The sequence below is a fragment of the Cydia amplana genome, chromosome 21 (assembly GCF_948474715.1).
Source record: "Cydia amplana chromosome 21, ilCydAmpl1.1, whole genome shotgun sequence".
In the NCBI taxonomy this organism is placed as follows: Eukaryota; Metazoa; Arthropoda; class Insecta; order Lepidoptera; family Tortricidae; genus Cydia; species Cydia amplana.
In genome coordinates this window covers 11292873-11312394 of record NC_086089.1, presented here as the reverse complement: position 1 = coordinate 11312394, position 19522 = coordinate 11292873, and positions in this window count along the sequence as shown.

The window sequence follows — 19522 nt, the reverse complement described above, 5'->3', positions numbered from 1 at the left end:
CCTGCGCAAACTGCTAACATTAGTGTTCAAGTAATTATAATCTGGCACTGTAACCAGTGGTTCTCCAACTAAGAAATGTCCAGGTGTCAAGACATTGATATTATCTGGATCATTGTTTAAACGGGTTAGCGGTCTAGAATTTAAACAAGCTTCAATCTGAGCTAGCACTGTAGACATTTCTTCATACGTCAGCGTGGATTCACCTATGACCCTTTTTAGGTGGTACTTTGCTGATTTGATACCTGCTTCCCACAAGCCGCCGAAATTGGGAGCATGTGGCGGAATAAAATGCCATGTGGTGCCTTCTGTTGCCAAAGCTTCTGCAATTTCTGAGAACATATTCTTATTCTCCGATTGGAGCAATAATTTAAGTTCTCTGGAGGCACCCTGAAAATTTGTTCCATTGTCACTCCAAATTTCTCGGCAGGGTCCACGTCTAGCTACCAAACGTTTAAAAGCCTGAATGAATCCTTCAGTTGTGAGGCTGCTTACTACTTCAATATGGACGGCTCGAGTAGACATGCAAATAAAGAGACATATATATCCTTTAAAAGATCTGTGTCCACGCCCTCCAGACGTTCGGAGGTGAATCGGGCCGGCATAATCGACACCACAAAATTTGAACGGACGTGCTGGGGAAACCCTTGCTGCTGGTAACTGTCCCATTAATTGCGATTGAGATCGACGTGCTGTAGAATGTCTGATACAAGTCACACACCTTCGAAAGCAGTCATTTACTAAGTCTTTGGATCTTAAAATCCAATACCTTGAATTGATGTAATTTTGCATAATTTGTGGTGCACCATGTAAAGTCTTTATGTGAGCGTCCATTACTATAAGACGTGATAATGTAGCGATTTTGGGCAGTAATATTGGATGCTTTCTATCGTTGCTTATGTGAGTGGTATTTGTTAATCGCCCTCCAACTCTCATAATTTCCTGGTCATCTAAAAATGGGTTCAGAGACTTTAAATTGGAACCTCGTGGCATTTGTGTTTCTTTGTTTTTTAACTTCTGAATTTCTTCTTCAAAATATTCCTTTTGGCATTGCCGTATGCAAACGTTGAGGGATTCCTGTAGTTCTTTAGTGGTTAAATATTTTGAGTGATATCTGTCAGTGACAGGCCTTCTTGAATTTAAGAAACGTCTGCAATAAGCAATAACTCGGATCATTCGTGATAGTGACGAAAACCTATCCCAAATTGTACCATCACTTGTGACATGCAAGACCTTTGCTGCTTCAAGATCTGTGATTCTGTTTTTTGGTTTGTCATATTTGATTGGTTCTTTTTGAAGGTACTCTGGTCCATTAAACCACATTGAAGTAGTTGTAAGCTCGGATGGACGCAAACCTCGTGAGGCATAATCTGCAGGGTTAAGCTTGGATGGAACGTGGGACCATTGGTTAGCGTCTAATGTAGTTAATATTTCGGACACCCTGTTTGCGACGAATGTTTTCCACTTATTTGGGTGGCTGTTAAGCCAGGCTAGGACGACTGTAGAATCCGTCCACGCATGAATGTCGCCCTTGTTGACATTCAGATGCTCCGAAGTTTCCATTAAAAGTCTAGTTAGAAGAACAGCCCCACAAAGTTCCAGCCTGGGTATGGACACTTGTTTAATAGGCGCAACTTTTGTTTTTGCTGACACTAGAGTAACCGTGACTTTATCTGTTTCGTCTACTACTCGGGCATACACCACAGCAGCAAATGCGATTTTGGATGCATCGCTAAACCCATGGAGTTCTATTTTCTTGCTAGTTTTCTTTGATCCGATCCATCTTGGAACATGAACCTGTGTGAGCATTGTCAGTTCTTCACGATAAGTACACCATTCATTTATTATGTTGCTGGGAACTTCCTCATCCCATGTTATTCCTGTCAGCCACAACTTCTGGATCATAACTTTTGCTAAAATAACACTAGGAGCTACCCAACCCAATGGGTCAAATAGTCTCGAAATATCTGAAATTATATTTCTTTTTGTTATTGGTATTTTTATAGGTGGAAGTGACACGGCGTAGTGAAATTCATCACTTTCTCGATTCCAGGTAAGTCCCAAAATTTTGATTATTTCATCCTGTTTAATTTCAATACCACTCCCCACGTCCTTTTTCTCTCTTTTAATCATCTCCAATAAGTTATTGCTGCTAGTAGTCCATTTCTGTAACGTAAATCCAGCTTTCCCTAATAATTCGTTCATTTCCCTGTAAATTTCAATCCCTTCCTCTTCCGTTTCGCAACCTGTCATGAGGTCGTCCATATAGAACTCTTTGCGTACTCTTTCAGTGGCTAGAAGGTAATTTTCTCCTTCATCTAGAGCTATTTGTTGTAAAGCCTTGACTGCCAAATATGGTGCACTAGCAGTACCAAACGTTACTCTGAGTAGTCTATAATCTTGCAGCTCTAAATCAGGACTATCTCTCCATAATAACCTTTGAAAATTGGCATCTTCTTCCGTAACCTTGACTTGTCTGTACATCTTTACGATATCTGATACTAGCGATATGGGATACAGTCTCCAGCGAAGTACTAAATGTCGTAAATCTGGTTGTAATTTCGGTCCAATCATAAGATTATCGTTTAATGACACTCCATTCTTTCCCTTGCAGGAAGCATCAAAAACAACCCTAACCTTCGTTGTGTCCCTCTCCTTTTTTACCACAGCGTGGTAGATATGAGCGCCGCGCCGGCGCGCCGCCGCCGCCGACGAAATTTTCGCGCCGCCGCCGCCGACGCTGCCCTATCGGCGTGGCATCGGCGTGACCTTGGTAGTTACTACTACTTTCAGAGGTTTAAGAACCAGATAATATATCTTAAATCGAGTTTAGATCTATAACGGCGCCACTTCGAATAGTTTATAGGCATTCAAAAGGTATTTTAGGCCCATATAAATCAAAAATATCGAAGGTAAATGCAAATTTATTTGTCTAGTAACCGCGCTACTAGTCTTGGGGAAACGATTTTTTTAATATCAATTTAAACATCAATATGCTCGTAATAAACATACTGATTTCCTTCCATTTTTATTGTGGAACGTACATTACAATTTATAGATTGTATATACACTAGATATGTCAATCACAATGAAAAAATTACCTGTGATCAAATCAACTCTGGCTAACGTGAGACTCGAATCTTTGGAGTATCGACCCAATGCATAACTAATTTTGCCAACTGTTAACCATCCGTCATTTACCGCGAATTTAACCATTGCAAGCATGATTAATCGTCTTTAAAAGGTATAAAAAGGGGTTAATTTTGAGATATTAATGGTTTCCACGTCCAAATGTCCAGCCGTTGGCTTCGCGCGGAAGGGCGTCGGAATCGGGTCTTATTTAAACTTGGCCACTGATCAAATTTCAAGCTTTGCTCTCTCGCAGCTCAATCTTTGGCCTTGCATCGCTTGCATGGAAGTAAGCCACTATCTGAACCTGTAAGTTTTTGGCCCTGTTTGGAGCTCAGCTTTCGGCCTCTTTTAAAACTCTTGAGCATTGGTCCTTGTCTGATCTTAGCTCCATTGCAGCTCGGCCTTTGGCGTCGCACGAATGCGCCCGCAGGAAAGCTCCAGATCTTTAACACTATGGCTTCGGTCTTTATTAGCCTTCGCCCTCGCTCTGCTCTCTTGTAGCTCCGCCTCGCACAGAAGCGCGCTGTTGGCGTTCGATTCTTAGCTGTATGCTTACCTGCAGCTTATCCTCTGGCCTCGCATTGGGAGGCGTCGAAATCAAGTCTTCGGTGTTACATGGAGCTCGGCCTTGGGCCTCACTTTTTGACATAAATCGGTTTTGTTGGGTCGATGTTGGTTAATGACGGAGCTCGATTTTATTAAAAAAAAATTTAAATTTAAATCTATTTATTTCGCTAAAAAAAGTACTTAAATCTACATACATTTGTGTGCAAAATCTCTAGTATGAGATTATGTGCGCGGTCACTAAAACTCGCGTTTTGATGTTACCTAATAATACATTGAGTAATTCGAAATGTAAATATCTACTTTTCTTAATTTAACTAATGGGTTTATTTTAGTTTGTTTGCCAGTATATTTGCCAGAGCATTATCATTTGTGAAATATTCCTTTAGAATTTTATTGAGTTACGATGATTTTCTATTTTCTAAAATGTGTACTAATTCCTTAGGTAATTTATTTAATATATCTGAACTGTCGACAAGACGTTCCCTGATACAGTATATCCGCAATTTTTAACTTACCACAAAAGATAAGGGCCTCGCTAAGATCTTCCGGCCTGAACCTCGCCAAGATTAAGACCGCCTTTGATGCAGCGCGATACCGCCTATCCACAGTTTATACGATATAAAACTTTTTTCGTATCATTACTCAATAAATTATCCTTGAAAAAAAAAAAGCATTTAATTTATAACTTTCTTACAGCAAAAACATGTTTTTTTGGTAAAATTTTGGTTTGAATTTTTTTTTTCATTAATCGAAGGTGTTTCAAGGCCACGCCGCCGATTCGCCGCCGCCGCCGACCAATTTTGACCGGCGCGCCGCCGCCGGCTAAATGCCTATCGGCGCTCATATCTACAGCGTGGTGGGGTAAGTATACCGCGTCTATTTTATTTTTCTCCTTTTCAGGCACTTTCTCCATATGTCCTAATTTTACATATTCATCTATTACATTTTTATATTGTGATAGAAGTTCCGGGTTTTTATTTAATCTCTTTTCTAGTGCATAAAATCTATTTTCTGCCACATCTCTAGACTGGCCATATTTGCAGCCAGGGTCGTCGTCAGAAAACGGGAGCTTCACAACATATCTTCCCTTATCATCTCTAGTAGTAGAAGCTGCAAATATTTCTTCGCACCTTTTCTCTTCTTCTGTCCACAGGTCGTGACGTTTGACCATCGACACATCAGACTCCAATTCCCAGAATTTCTTAAGCAGATCATCTTCAACAAGGTAAGTATGGAACACAGAGACATTGGATACATTCTGGTTTGATCCAGTCTGTCCCGCTATAATCCAACCTAAAGAAGTTGCTTGGGCTACAAGGGTTTTTTCTTTGTTTTTCCTTATTTCCCCCGAAACAATCTGGCTATAAACGACTGCACCTAACAAGACGTCAATTTTGTTAGGCGTGTGATAATCTGGATCAGCCAGTTGTAATCCTGTGACGTCTATTGAGCCCAAATCTACTACTTTCTTGGCTGGCATAATATTGGTAATGGTACCCAGTACATATGCCTTTACTGAAAGCCTTTCTTCAGGATGTATTAATGATTGCAAATTTAGTGTCACTCTCGACCTTGGTGTTGCATTCTTTTGTCCTCCCAGACCAAAAATATTACTGCGGATTGGTATACGTTTCAGTCCTAGATATTGAGCTGTTGCCTCCGTGATAAATGAAGCTTGAGAACATGGATCTATCATTGCTCGCACAGGATAATATTCATTGTTCTTCGACTGGGCTCCAACAACTGCCGTGGCTAACAGTACTTGACCACTATCACCCGAAGCAAAACAAGTCGTAATATTTGTTGGCTCAGAGTCAGATAATTCTTCCGTCTCTTCGGAGTTCTCTTCCACGGTACCAACGTTGGTTGTACCTTCAACCACTTCTTCGGCAGAAACACTGGCACCAGGACCACTTTTGGGATGAAGTAATGAGTGGTGGCGACGTTTACACACTCTACATGGTGTGGGATTCTGGCATACCTTCGCTGAATGGAATCCGCCCAAACAGTTAAAACATAAACCCTTGGTTTGGACAAACTCGCGTCGTGAGTCTACGTCTTGTTTTATAAATTGTTTACAGAATATTATTTTGTGAGATTCTGAACAAAACGGGCATTGACTGCTTTGAACTACATGCAAAGCGCGTGCTTTATGAGGGGTGTAATTATGATTAACAGTTTTCTTGGTTTCTATAAACTCTAAAGCTCTAAATCGATTTGTTATAAAATCCTTGAATTGTTCAAAGGTAGGTAAGGTCTCCTCTGTGGTTTGCATTGATGCAGTTAATTCCCATTGCTTTCTTGTTTCTGGGTCTAACTTGAGAGTGAGTAAATGTATAACTATGGCGTCCCAAGCATTGACGTCAATACCTATATTTTTTAGAGCATGTAGACAGTCTGAACTAGTATCAATTAATTCCTTTAAAAAGTTTGCTGACTCACAAGTTGCGTTTTTTTGAGATAAGAAACGTTTTAAAATTGTTTGGCACATAAATCTTTTATTGTTATATCTTTGTTTTAAGCATTCCCAACATTTGTTATAATTGGAATTAGATATCGGAATTTGACGAAGCAATTGTTCCGCCTCTCCAGACAAATACCCTTTTAAGTAGTGCATTTTTTGTACATTGTCTATGGACTCATTATTGTGAATAAGGGACTCAAATAAATCACGGAAAGTAGTCCATTCGGTATATTTGCCCGAAAAGGTCGGAATAACAATTTTTGGTAATTTAACTGAGTTGTTTTTAATCGCAGCGGATGATGTACCCGGGATTTGTATGGATTCTTCTTGACTATTGTTAGTGACCAAAGCTTCAGCAGCTGATTTTAATTCAGTCTTAAACTCTACATACAATTCCTGAGTTATATCATACATATCGCTCTGAACATATGTTGAAGACTTTATTTCTTTGTGATGATTTTCCATTAATCTTTTGTGACCCAACAAAAATTCCGTCCATAATTCATCCAAAGTTTCTATCCTAACTTCTATATACTTAATCGTTATACGCTCTTTCGGAGATTTTTTATAATTCGTTCGAGCTTTATTTATGCGTTTATTTATATCTTCTTGGCCTGCAATCAAGGCTTCCATGTTGTTAACTATGTATATTTCTAGTCAAATAAATCTAGAAGACTAAGCAACTAACGTAATAACACTAGTTTCTATAAGTTAACAAATTTTACAAGTGTTTATAGGACATAATTTTTCTGAGTCTATAGAATAAATTTTTAAAATTTTACAAGTCTATAGAATAAGTTTTTATAATTTTACAAGTGTTTACAGGATGGAAATTTTCTAAGTCTATAGAATGAACTTTTAAAATTTTACAAGTCTATAGAATAAGTTTTTAAAATTTTACAAGTGTTTTTAAGATATAATTTCTACTAGAAATCGGGCATAGGTTCCCCGTCTGAACTAATTTTCTTAAACTAAATTATTCTAAGTTAATAAGCTAATGCACTTAAAGTTCAGATTGACTTGATTCTTGATTTGATGATGAATTTTAAAGTTTTCCAATTCTCAGACGCAAAGTTCAAATTTGTACAACACCTTTTTGCTGCTACTATTATTTTACCACTATGAAAACACTGAACCTTACTACACTGAATTTAAGGTTGTTATTTCTTTAACAATTGTAAAAGTACTCACAGTTCGTCCATTGATTTCGTCACCTGGCTATTCCATTCACTTTGCACCATACCCTTCCGTGACGTCACGGATGTAGATTGCTCACTGGCTGTTGTAGGCTTCCTTCCAAGGCGCCCTCTGTCGGCAGCCTTTGGATGCAGTAGTACGCTCGTCGCTCGCTCCTCACGTACTTGCTGAAATCGCCCCGAACAGCAATCCACTGCCCATAGGTGCGCTAAACAATTCGTCCAAATCTGACGAATTGTTTATTTTTATTCACGCAAAAAGTTTCCACTACTATTCCTGCCGGAATCCGGCTACACGAAGGACCATGAACAAATCAAACAAAACTGTTCATCCATAATAGGTGGTTTATTGAGGTTGGTTAAACAAAAATATAACAGAATACTTATACAATCTAAGAAAAATCTTAACACCGCGATGTACAAGATAGTGCGGAGGGAACAGCGCCATCTAGCGGGATATTGGTACACTAACTTTGCTATACAAGTTGTACAAAAACGTATGCCTAAATCTATCCAACAAGACCATAAATTGTGTCCTGGAAACCGTCCATAGGCCCACATGTCTAATATTTTCAGCAATCAGTTGTGACTAAGATGCAATAGAATACTACAGAGTATTATGCTTGGTTGAAGTGACCCGGTAACATTGGTAACTTCATTATATTTTTTCAAATAATGACCTGAATTATAGTGTAAGCTAAAGTGACCCTTATCTTATTTACCTTTAAATTAAATAAACACCCAAATATCAGTTGTTTTATTTTCAATATGTAATCCTATTTTACAATATATACCAATCAAAAAAATTACACAGGTATGTCATATTCAACCAGAAGAGTACACTAATTTACATTAACAAGTGGCATATTATATTGTAAATAACAAATATATGCACTATCTAATTATCTGCATTTTGATATGATTTTATTTTAGTAAGTTTACTAAAATAAAATCAAAGTTTCTAAGCTTCTAAGTTTAGAAGACATAGATAGGGAACAAAGAGAATATAAGCACTACGATAGGGAGTTGTTTTTGATATCTTCAAATTTGTTCATCATTTTGATTAACATTGTTTTAACATCGCTTTTAAATTGTCCGTCCGTTTCAAATTTTTTCAATAAACCGCGAGTGACAATTTGAATTGACGTACGCAGGGCGCGCTCAGCGGAAAAAAAAATTCTTTTGGTTCGACGTACATTGCTGCTTTTCTTAGCGCAATACTGCTCTTTGAGTGTTGCCCTACTTTAGTTTGCTTTACATTGCTACTGACAAGATTTGGTTGACGGACTATATATACATATCGACATGACACTGGCTACTGTAATAAACGCCATTTAAAAAAAAAAAAAAAAAAAAAAAAATCCATGATTTCCATCAATACTTACTTTACTCTTTGATTTCCATATTCATTTTCATTGTTAACTGCAGTGGTCATGTCATTTTTCTTTATAAATAATGTTTTGTTGATACTTATTCTGTACTGACTCTGGCATAGGCCCTAGAGGCTGCTGTTTCTCTCATATTTAATACTGTACGCTCGTCTTGTTGTGGTATTTGTTTTGAGTCCATTGGAGGAGCATTCTTGCGCACCGCACGGCTGCCGTGATGGACGTGAAGCACGCGTGTCGCTGCTGCCTGCGGTGTCCGCCGGACAAGGACCTGATGACGCCGTACACACATCTCGGCAAAACGGAGATATATGCCGTCATGGTCAAAGAGTGCTTTGATATACATGTAAGTACTACAACCAACTTTAATAGTGGAGTAATAGGAACAATTATTTGCGGTTACTATAATTAGTTTTCTTTGTTAATCAATGTACTATTAAACTTGCAGCTGGTAGTGGACGGCGCGGGCTCGTGCGGCATCTGCTCTATGTGCGTGGGCCGCCTGCGAGACGCGAGCGACTTCAAGCTGCAAGTGCAGCGCAGCCAGGCGGAGCTGCAGGCACTGCTTGTTAAAGGTTGGCTTTAGGGGCTATATAAGGCTCCAAAGCCTATGTATCACTGCGATCATCGCTGATCTATTGTGATCGCCACCTACTACAACTCTCGATCCAAACCTGCAACTTCAAACAGCTGCAGGATCTTTTTGAACTCATTTCATTTCATTTCATTTATTCATGCTAAACAACATACACAAATATACACAAATATAAGTACATGTCATATTATGAAACCCGGATGGGGCATAGCAGATAACTTATTTTCTAGAACTTAAATGCTAAATTATCCTAATTACAATAAATAATAAATAACAATATAACAATATATACTAAACTTATGCACACTAAACATTTTTGTCACCAAAATACTCTCCTATATGGTAGTAACATTTGTCAACTAAATTCTTTTTTAATTGTTTAAAAAATAGTATATTGTTCTTTTCTCCCTTTAAGGTGTCACTTAATTTATTATAAATTTTAATTGTCATGGCGTGTGGACTTGTACTGTGCAATTTCATTGTAGATCCTGAGACTGTAACTAGATTATTTTTGAACCTAGATTCGTAACGGCGGGTCTGATCTAGAATAGAAGTGTATAGTTGCGGGTTCTTTCTGACAAATTTACATACCTCATAAATGTATATGGAAACTAATGTTAACATATCATATTTTCTAAAGTAAGGAATACAGCTCTCTGGGATTTTTATATTGGCTAGTATGCGTACACACTTTTTTTGAAGGATAAAAAGATCTTCGACATCTGTACTGTTTCCCCATAGTATGATGCCGTATGTAAGCCATGAGTATGCGTAAGAATAGTAAGATGTAATCGCGGAGTTAAAATCAGTAGATCTCTTAACTTCCCTTAATGCGTACACAAAAGATGATAACTTTGATTTAATTTTGGCTATATGTTCCTTCCAATTAATATTTGAATCTATAACGAAACCTAATAATGTTGCTGAGTCCACGAAATCCAATTTTATGTCGAAATTTAATGATAGCGGTTTTTTTTGATGAGGTCTAAATTGAATAATTTTCGTCTTTGAGATATTTAGTTTTAAGTTGTGGTCTCCCATCCATTCTATTACAGAGTTTAATATGGAATTTATATCTTGATTTGTATTTGTGCCGTCGTTACATGAAGTTAGAATTGAGATATCGTCAGCGAAAAGTACGCAATATTGGGCTAATGTTTTCGGGATATCATTAATGTAAATTAAAAAGAGCAGACATCCAATTACACTACCCTGAGGGATGGAATGCGTGATGGGCTGCTGATCAGATTTGACACATGTTATTTCGCCCGTTGTGTGATCCAAAAACTCAATTGCAACACATTGTTCTCTGTTTTTGAGGTAAGACGTAAACCAATCGTGTGCAATTCCCCTTATTCCTATTTCATATAGTTTGTTTAATAGCGTGTCGTATTGAACCATATCATATGCCTTAGACATATCTAGTAATATGCCAATTGCGTATTTTTTATCATTAAGTATATTTAAAATTTCTAATATATATTTGTATGCAGCCAAAGTAGTAGAACGGTTTTTCCTGAAACCGTTTTGAGCGTCATCAAAAATATTGTACCTTTCACAAAAAGAATATACGCGGTTGTACATAGCAGTCTCGAATATTTTAGAGGATGTAGGTAGAAGGGCCACGGGGCGATAGTTACCGGGGTCGGTTTTTTTGCCTTTTTTATATATCGGTTTTATAATTGATTTTTTTAACATATCGGGAAAAATTCCTTCTGTAAAAGACTGATTAATTAATATGTAAAAAGGCAAAGTTAATTCGTCGGCACAGTATCGGAATAGCATGGGGGGCAACTCGTCTACTCCGAAACTTCGTTTATTTTTTAGGTTCATAATGATTCTTCTTACCTCTAGCATATCTACCGGGCTTAAGTAAATTGAGTTTGTGGTGGGTAGTAGTACAGGCCGGCCGCGCGGCGCTGTACTTCCAGGTTCAACGGCACCCACCGATGCAAAAAATGAATTGAATATGTTCGACACTTGCTTAGGATCAGACGTTAACTTGTTATGGAATGATAGCCCAATATTATGCCGCGTTTGCGTTGCATTTTTGTTAGTACGCTCTTTTATTATTTGCCACATAGCTTTAATAACATTATCAGATTTCTGAATTTTTCGTATGTATTGGAGTTTCTTAGCCTTAAGTATGGTTTTTTTTAGTAGTTTTTGGTATTGTTTATAATGTTTAGTAAGTGTTATGTCGTTGGACTGGGTAACCATAATTTTTAATAATCTTTTTGTTTTGCAAGAAATTTTGATTCCCTTTGTGAGCCAATTTTTTTTTAAATTTGTTTTTACTTTAATTGTTTTTATGGGTATACATTTATTTAGAATTTTTTGTAAAGTGTCATTGAATATTTCGTAATTATTATTGATATCATTTTCTGGTTTAATTAATTGATACCAATCAATGTTTCGTAGCATCATTTTAAAGTTTTGAATATTTATTACACTAAAGAATCTTTTTTTGTATATATAGTAACCGCTTTTACATTTTTGTGGTATTGCTAACTGGATAATGGTACTTTTATGATCTGAGAAACCGAAGTCGCATACTTCCGTTTTTATAAGATCATGTGTGAAATTTGTAAAGATAAGATCTAAACATGTTGATGTAGTGTTAGTAACGCGGGTGGGATCCTTTATATGTTGGATAAAATTGTATTCCATCATGAAGTCTAGGAATTGTCTTGATTGTTTATTATTTTGAATCAAATCTAAGTTAAAGTCGCCGCCCACTATAATTTTTTTCCCCGATTCTTTTTTACTTAACATGTCTAGAAGTAATGACATTTGCTTTAAAAAACTCGAGAGACTTTACCTCCTCCGGGCGCAATATGTGCCCGCCCAGGATTAAGTCACGAGTACGCATTAGGCAAGGGCACTCTGTGAGGATGTGCAAGGGCGTCTCCTCTGCCTCCATACAGAGTCTGCACCGCCCCAAATCAGTTTGGTTCACTATACTTCCTCTAACTGAGTCGTGACATTTAAAGAAGTGTAAATCTCGCCTTAAGTCAAATCTTCTAAGACCCATAATTTATGAAATAGGCTTCCAATTGTAAAAATATTTTGTGGTTGTGTCGAGAACTCATACATGTGTGAAAGGTTGGCTTTAACAACCCATTTTAATTATCTGTACTTCATGTGTGTTTGATGTTTCAAGAGAATAATGATCCAAATTAAAATTTTATTTTGAAAATCACAATAAATGTTACTTATATATGCAACTACACAATCTATCAGTCTATATTCTATGAGGAGGCTGACCAAGCAGCAAAACTTGCAATAACCGACGGTGGTATTCCATTGCGTTGTCTCCCAGTGCACAGCGAAGTACTAGGTAAAGTTAGGGTTATTATTATTTAAGCTTCATTTGTTCTACGTTCTACAGTCAGGATTGTTATATTATTTTATTTTATTAACTTTGTTTTGGGGCTGACTACAGATCCCATCTGCTGGGTGAAAGCCTCCTCACTTTTTCTCCACTCATCCCTGTCTTGGGCTTTTTGAAGCCAATCTCCAAAAAAAAAAGCCTAAAGTTAGGGTTAGTTGCAGACAAATTTGGAAGGAATATTTTGATGAGTGCTCGCTTACTAAAGGAATTTGGTACAGAACAACTCAATGGCAGCCCCCTCAGGTCCCATGGTTTGACAAAAAACTATATAGGAAACAGGTAGTATCACTCCTTAGGCTTCGTTCTGGGCACATTCCATCAAACAAATTCAAGCACCTGATGAAACTTGCTGCAACACCAAACTGCCCTGAGTGTGATAAAATAGAAGACGTCCATCATGTGTTGATGGAGTGTGTCCGCAACGAGACACTGAGGAGTGACATGACATTTATCAAAACTACCAACTTAGGGAGTTGCAACGTCGTCCTGGCATTACCTCTATCGGACGAGGCCAGGATGATGTGCAACCTATACTTAAAAATAATGTAGTTGTGTAAGTAATGCTACGCTCTTACATTACTACTTGATCTCACTACAGGGGTGACATAGTCACTGTGTGACAAAACCCCTTTAATCGCCTTTAGTCATTTTGCTTCAGTTTAAGAATACTTTTTAAACTTTTTAGGGTTTCAAACCCTATTACCAAAGGTAATATTACCTATTACCAAACTGTCCGTCAGCAGACTCTCAAGAACTAGAAGGTAGACAGTTGAAAATGTCTTAGTTCATTTTATTATGATCAACTCAGTAGTATTTATTAATTATTATTATTATTAAAGCTTTATTAATTCCATAATTTTTAACAGTTTTATATATCTGGGGGCACGGCAGTGCCCCCGCCAAGTCGAGCGCGAAGCAAACACTGCCGTACCATCCTTTACTGGAACCATTTCGCCGCATTTTCAGGACCCTATTTGAGAACCTCTGGATAAGACCAGAACGCAGAAATTTTCGTCATCCAGTAAGCTATAATCACATACTTAAAATCCAAAATTTCAAGTCTGTAGGTCATTTAGTTCCGAATTTAAGCGAAAGCAAAGTTTCGCATTTATGACACTCATTCATTCACTCACTCATGATCATCAGAGTAGAACTAGTACTTCCCATAAACTCAGAGAGCTGAAATTTGGTACAGAGTTAGGGTTTAATGGCCACATAAAGGGAAAACCTAAAAATATTGCAATATCAGTCATGTTTTAAAGATCTAAGAACTGCATAAGTAAGTTTGTAATCCCATATAAATATATGATATTACAAAGTTACTGTTGCAGTTCCTACAAATAGTAGGTAAAGGTACACTACGATGTGAGTATGAATGAAGATATGTTTAGTTATGATATGTGTATACATAGTATGGGTATGAGTACCCGAAAAGAAGGACTGCCTACAAAAAGAGATGATATCCCATCAAAAACATTACATGTAAAAAGGTGCAAGTCTCGCAACGCTTTTACTACAAAAAAGTTTTGAGATGTAATGTGAAACCAAGTCGGTTATTTTAATCAGTGCCAGGGGGTGTTAAAACCGTATCAATAAGATATCTTTAATTTGTAATACATATAATGACTTGGCAATCGCACATAATACTTTACTCGTCCATACTCGTAAATATGTGTAATGCTCAAACTGCAATTAGCGCTAGCTAGCGTTATGTTCAATTAGAATTATTTTTAATAGGTGACGATGATCCTTTTGTCCTTATGCAGCCGTGCGATGGCCAAGTCATCATACGTATTAAAAATTAAAGATATCTTATTGATACGGTTTAAACACCCCCTGGCACTGATTAAAATAACCGACTTGGTTTCACATTACATCTCAAAACTTTTTTGTAGTAAAAGCGTTGCGAGACTTGCACCTTTTTACATGTAATGTTTTTGATGGGATATTATTTGACATGAATGATAGTTTTATATGGACCCCTTTTGGGTAAAAAAGTATTTATTAATAACAGAGATTAAATAACAAAGTAAATCAAAAATCTAATCCTAAATTAGCCTGAGGCATTGTTCCCAGGACACTGGGCGCGTTCCCCCTCTGCACAGTGACGCTGAATTTTTGGGCAAAAATGCGCCAGCTCGTAGGTCGCCAGACACCCAGACTAGTTTGGTAGAAATTTATTTTACTAGTTTTTTGGTTTCTGACCACCAAGGACCGAGAGTTTCAATTGCAAGTGCCGCAAATACATAATTAGTTTTCAAGAATGCATATTTGCGACACTTGGCAATTTGGGCGTCGTCTGCTGCTGTCCCTGGCAGAGCGCCGGCCGTGAGATGATGGGGGGGGGGGGCAGCGTAACAACACAAGTAACATAGTTACATCCCACGCCAGGGGCCGACCCAGGAACCAATGGACGAGCGAAGCAGTTTTCGGGCCTTTTGCCATTCGCCGCAGATAGACCAACTGGCTCCAGGGTTGCTGAGATGGAGGCGGTCCCGAGTGCTCTGCGGATTAGGTCGTTTAGAGCTGTGTCCCTTTAAAATCGGCCGGCGCTTGATTGGCAGTGGAGTTTGTGGTGCCCATAAGCATTTTATTATTAAATAACATTGTTTTTCTTGTTCAGTGGAGTCTGCGGTCAAATTTGAACAGGCTGATGATGATTCCGTGTTCGATGTGTTATGTAAGTAGTTCTCTGTTGACATAATTTTAATATAGAACTATAAAGACTCTGAGCTTGTGGTAGTAATTAGTGTGTTATGTGAGGATATTTAAAAAAGAAAATCATAATGGAGGGGTCACTTTTTCGCAAAACCTTTTTTATGCTGTTTTGATGCACTATTGTTGTTAATAATTAAATGGCATTGCAAACTGTTTAGTACAGTCGATTTTTTTCATTAAAGATTATACAAGTGGCACTGCACCGATGTGTGGTGACCGGACCCTTTGTGATTTCTTTGTTTGTACTATGTATTATATAATTAAGTTTTGCTTCAGACGAGGAGCCCATACTGGTGGAGCAGTCGGAGGTCGGCGAAGAGAAGAGCAAGGAACTCATGGGTGAGTTCATATCTTGATATCATATTGTAAAGTGTAATTTATTTTGTTAAATAAGTATTTGTTACTGTTTGAAATAAACGATTTATTTCTTTCATACCACACATTTTTAGTACAAATAAGTTTTTGGCAAACATTTCATTTTTGGTACAAGCTTTTATCGCTGACTGTACTTTTCTTACCACAGACAACTAATACTCATCGAGACAATTCTAAAAACCCCTAACACAATTAGGTTGCGTTGTTTCATCACAGAGTTCCTATGGCCACCTCCTGTCTCCATCATCAGATCAGCTCGATGGTACCATAATATTGCATTGTCACCCGACTTACATGTGTATGCAAAATTTCAGCTCAGGTTAGGTCGTTTAGAGCCGTGTGCCTTTAAAATCAGCCGGCGCTTGATTGGCAGTGGAGTTTGTGTGGTGCCCATAAGCGTTTTATTATTAAATAACATTGTTTGTGTTGTTCAGCGGAGTCTGCGGTCAAATCTGAGCAGGCGGACGATGGCGCGGATGATGATTCCGTGTTCGATGTGTTATGTAAGTAGTCCTCTGTTGACATAATTTTAATATAGAACTATAAAGACTCTGAGCTTGTGGTAGTAATTAGTGTGTTATGTGAGGATATTTAAAAAAGAAAAACATAATGGAGGGGTCAGCTTTTCGCAAAACCTTTTTTATGCTGTTTTGATGCACTATTGTTGTTAATAATTAAATGGCATTGCAAACTGTTTAGTAAAGTCGATTTTTTTCATTAAAGATTATACAAGTGGCACTGCACCGATGTGTGGTGACCGGACTCTTTGTGAATTCTGTGTTTGTATTATGTATTAAACAGTGAAACCTGGTTAAGTGGGACCTGGATAAGTGAGAAACCTCTATAGCTGGGACTCATGGTGCGGTCCCGACACTTTAGCGCAGAATTACCTCTGTTAGTGAGATAAAACGAACCTCTATAACTGGGATTAGTTGATGTGATTTTATAGTCACATTTACCTCTATAATTGAGACAGAGAGTGTATTTTACCTCTGTTACTGAGACTATATTTATAAGATTACATTTTCCTAATTGTTTATTTAGAATTTTATAGGAATTAATCTTTGTATCTGAGTCATCTGAGATAACGTCAATCTATGACCCCTCTAACTTGGACTTTGTTGATCAATTTCCGTATTCTTACTAACTCTTAGTCTATCCACAAATTCCGCATTTTCTTAATTGTGTCTAAACGACTTCAAGTTTCATTTAGTTACTTTATGTAGTTAAAACTATCGAAACGAAAGCTGAAATTTTGATGAGTAGCACTAATAAATAAATTTTCATTTAATAGATCTCTAAGACGCAATGAAGTCCGTATAAAATTTAATTGATAAAATCTATCCTTTGGAGAATCATTCAAAATAAATTAATATAAATATTTAAACAGACTTAAAAAATATTTAGGAACAAGGATTATTTTACCTTATTTATTTTATTAACCACCTCTATAACTGAAATATATCCTCTATTTTCACCTCTATTAATGGGACCCTCTGTAAATGAGACAGAAATTTATTTGTACCTGGCTAACTGAGAGCCTGGGTAAGAGGAATACCTCTTTAAGTGAGACAAATCTGCTCGTCCCTTGAGGTCTGACTTATCCAGGTTTCACTGTATAATTAAGTTTTGCTTCAGACGAGGAGCCCATACTGGTGGAGCAGTCAGAGGTCGTCGACGAGAAGAGCAAGGAACTCATGGGTCAGTTCATATCTTGATATCATATAAGTATATGGCCTATTTTATCTGACATTTTAGAAGTTTTATTAAATGACATGTTTCTAGTTGGTACATACCCAAGTGTTCTTAAAAGTACGAGAGTATGCCCTGTATATAAAGGGAAAGGAGACAAGAGTGATGTCAACAACTATAGGCCCATAACCATCGTGCCTACCATCTCAAAGCTAGTGGAGTCCATTCTATCATCTTCCCTAATGGCCCACTTGGAATCTAATAAGCTACTTACTGACCATCAGTACGCATACAGACAAAAAAGATCCACTACCATGGCGGCACATAAGATGGTAGACTGCATTATGACTGGTCTAGATGATAGGTACAAAATGGCGGGCATACTGTGTGATCTTTCAAAAGCATTCGATGTAATAAATCATAAATTGCTTCTAAATAAGTTAAGTATGTACGGCATTACTGATTCCGCTCTAAGTTTGTTTGCATCATTCTTGTCTGGCAGCAAGCAGGTGGTCAAAATGTCCATAAGTGGCAAAACAGTGTCTTCAGATACTGGTTATGTCAATTTGGGCATCCCTTAAGGATCGGCAACTGGCAACACGTTATTCTTATTATTTATAAATGACCTCCCGTCGGCAATTACGAGTGGCATTTCTATTCTATTTGCGGATGACACAACAGTCGTCGTCAACGCAAAATCGCACACGCAACTTGCTGAAAAAATTCACGAAGCAAGTGACCAGTTGAAAACGTGGTTTTCCTCTAATGGCCTGCTCTTAAATGTGGCCAAATCAAATGTTATGATTTTTTCAGGACGTAACGCTGAAGTGCCACCGTGTATCGCTGACGGGCCTATGCCTATATGTAATGAGACCAAATTTCTGGGTTTTACACTTGACTCAAATCTGCATTGGAAGTGCCATGTTGACGGGCTATGTAATAGGTTGAGTAGTGCTATTTTTGCCATAAAAAAACTACAACCACTAATATCTAGGAAGTCACTGAAGGCCGTATATTTCTCGCATTTTCACTCGTTGATGTCATATGGTACGGTTATTTGGGGCAATTCCACGGATGCAAATCGCGTATTAATACTCCAGAAACGTGCGATACGGTTACTGGCAGGAGTTAAACCCAGGCACCCTTGTAAGGAAGTATTTAAGAAAAACCGAATAATGACGCACTACTCACTATACATATTCGAAGTATTGATGTTCGTAAGAAAAAACCTGCCACAGTTTAAACGTGTTGAGGTCACGGGCAAATTAATCAGATCCACGGGGAGACTCAGAACAGTGCCGCGACGCATGGCACTTTCATGCAAAAACCCGCGAGTAATCGGCCCGACATACTACGAGCGTCTACCCGCTGAATTACGAATGGAAACATCTGACGAAATATTTGAACGTCAACTGAGGGTCCTTTTATTGAATAATCCACTTTATTCAGTAAATGAGTATATGACTTTGACATTTGAAATTGTAAATTGAATCGTGTAAATTTTACATGTTCTCATTTATTGATATTCAACGTAATGTATACCATATTTATTGTATTTAGAACATGACGATCATTAAGAGATACTCGTACTTAGTTATTCCCGTATTTTGTTTTGACATGAATTGATAAAATTGTTGACAGAAGATTGATTATTTTTAAGACATTTTTAATTTGTATCTAATAAATAATATCATGTTAATGTTAATGACGATCATAATATAAATTCATGTAGATTAGTTTAGCATAATTTATAATGTAATTTCATATTATGAGAATAAATATCTAAATCTAAAATCATATTGTAAAGTGACATTTATTTTGTTAAATAAGTATTTGTTACTGTTTTGAAATAAACGATTTATTTCTTTCATACCACACATTTTTAGTACAAATAAGTTTTTGGCAAACATTTCATTTTTGGTACAAGCTTTTATCGCTGACTGTACTTTTCTTACCACAGACAACTAATACTCATCGAGACAATTCTAAAAACATTGAATAATT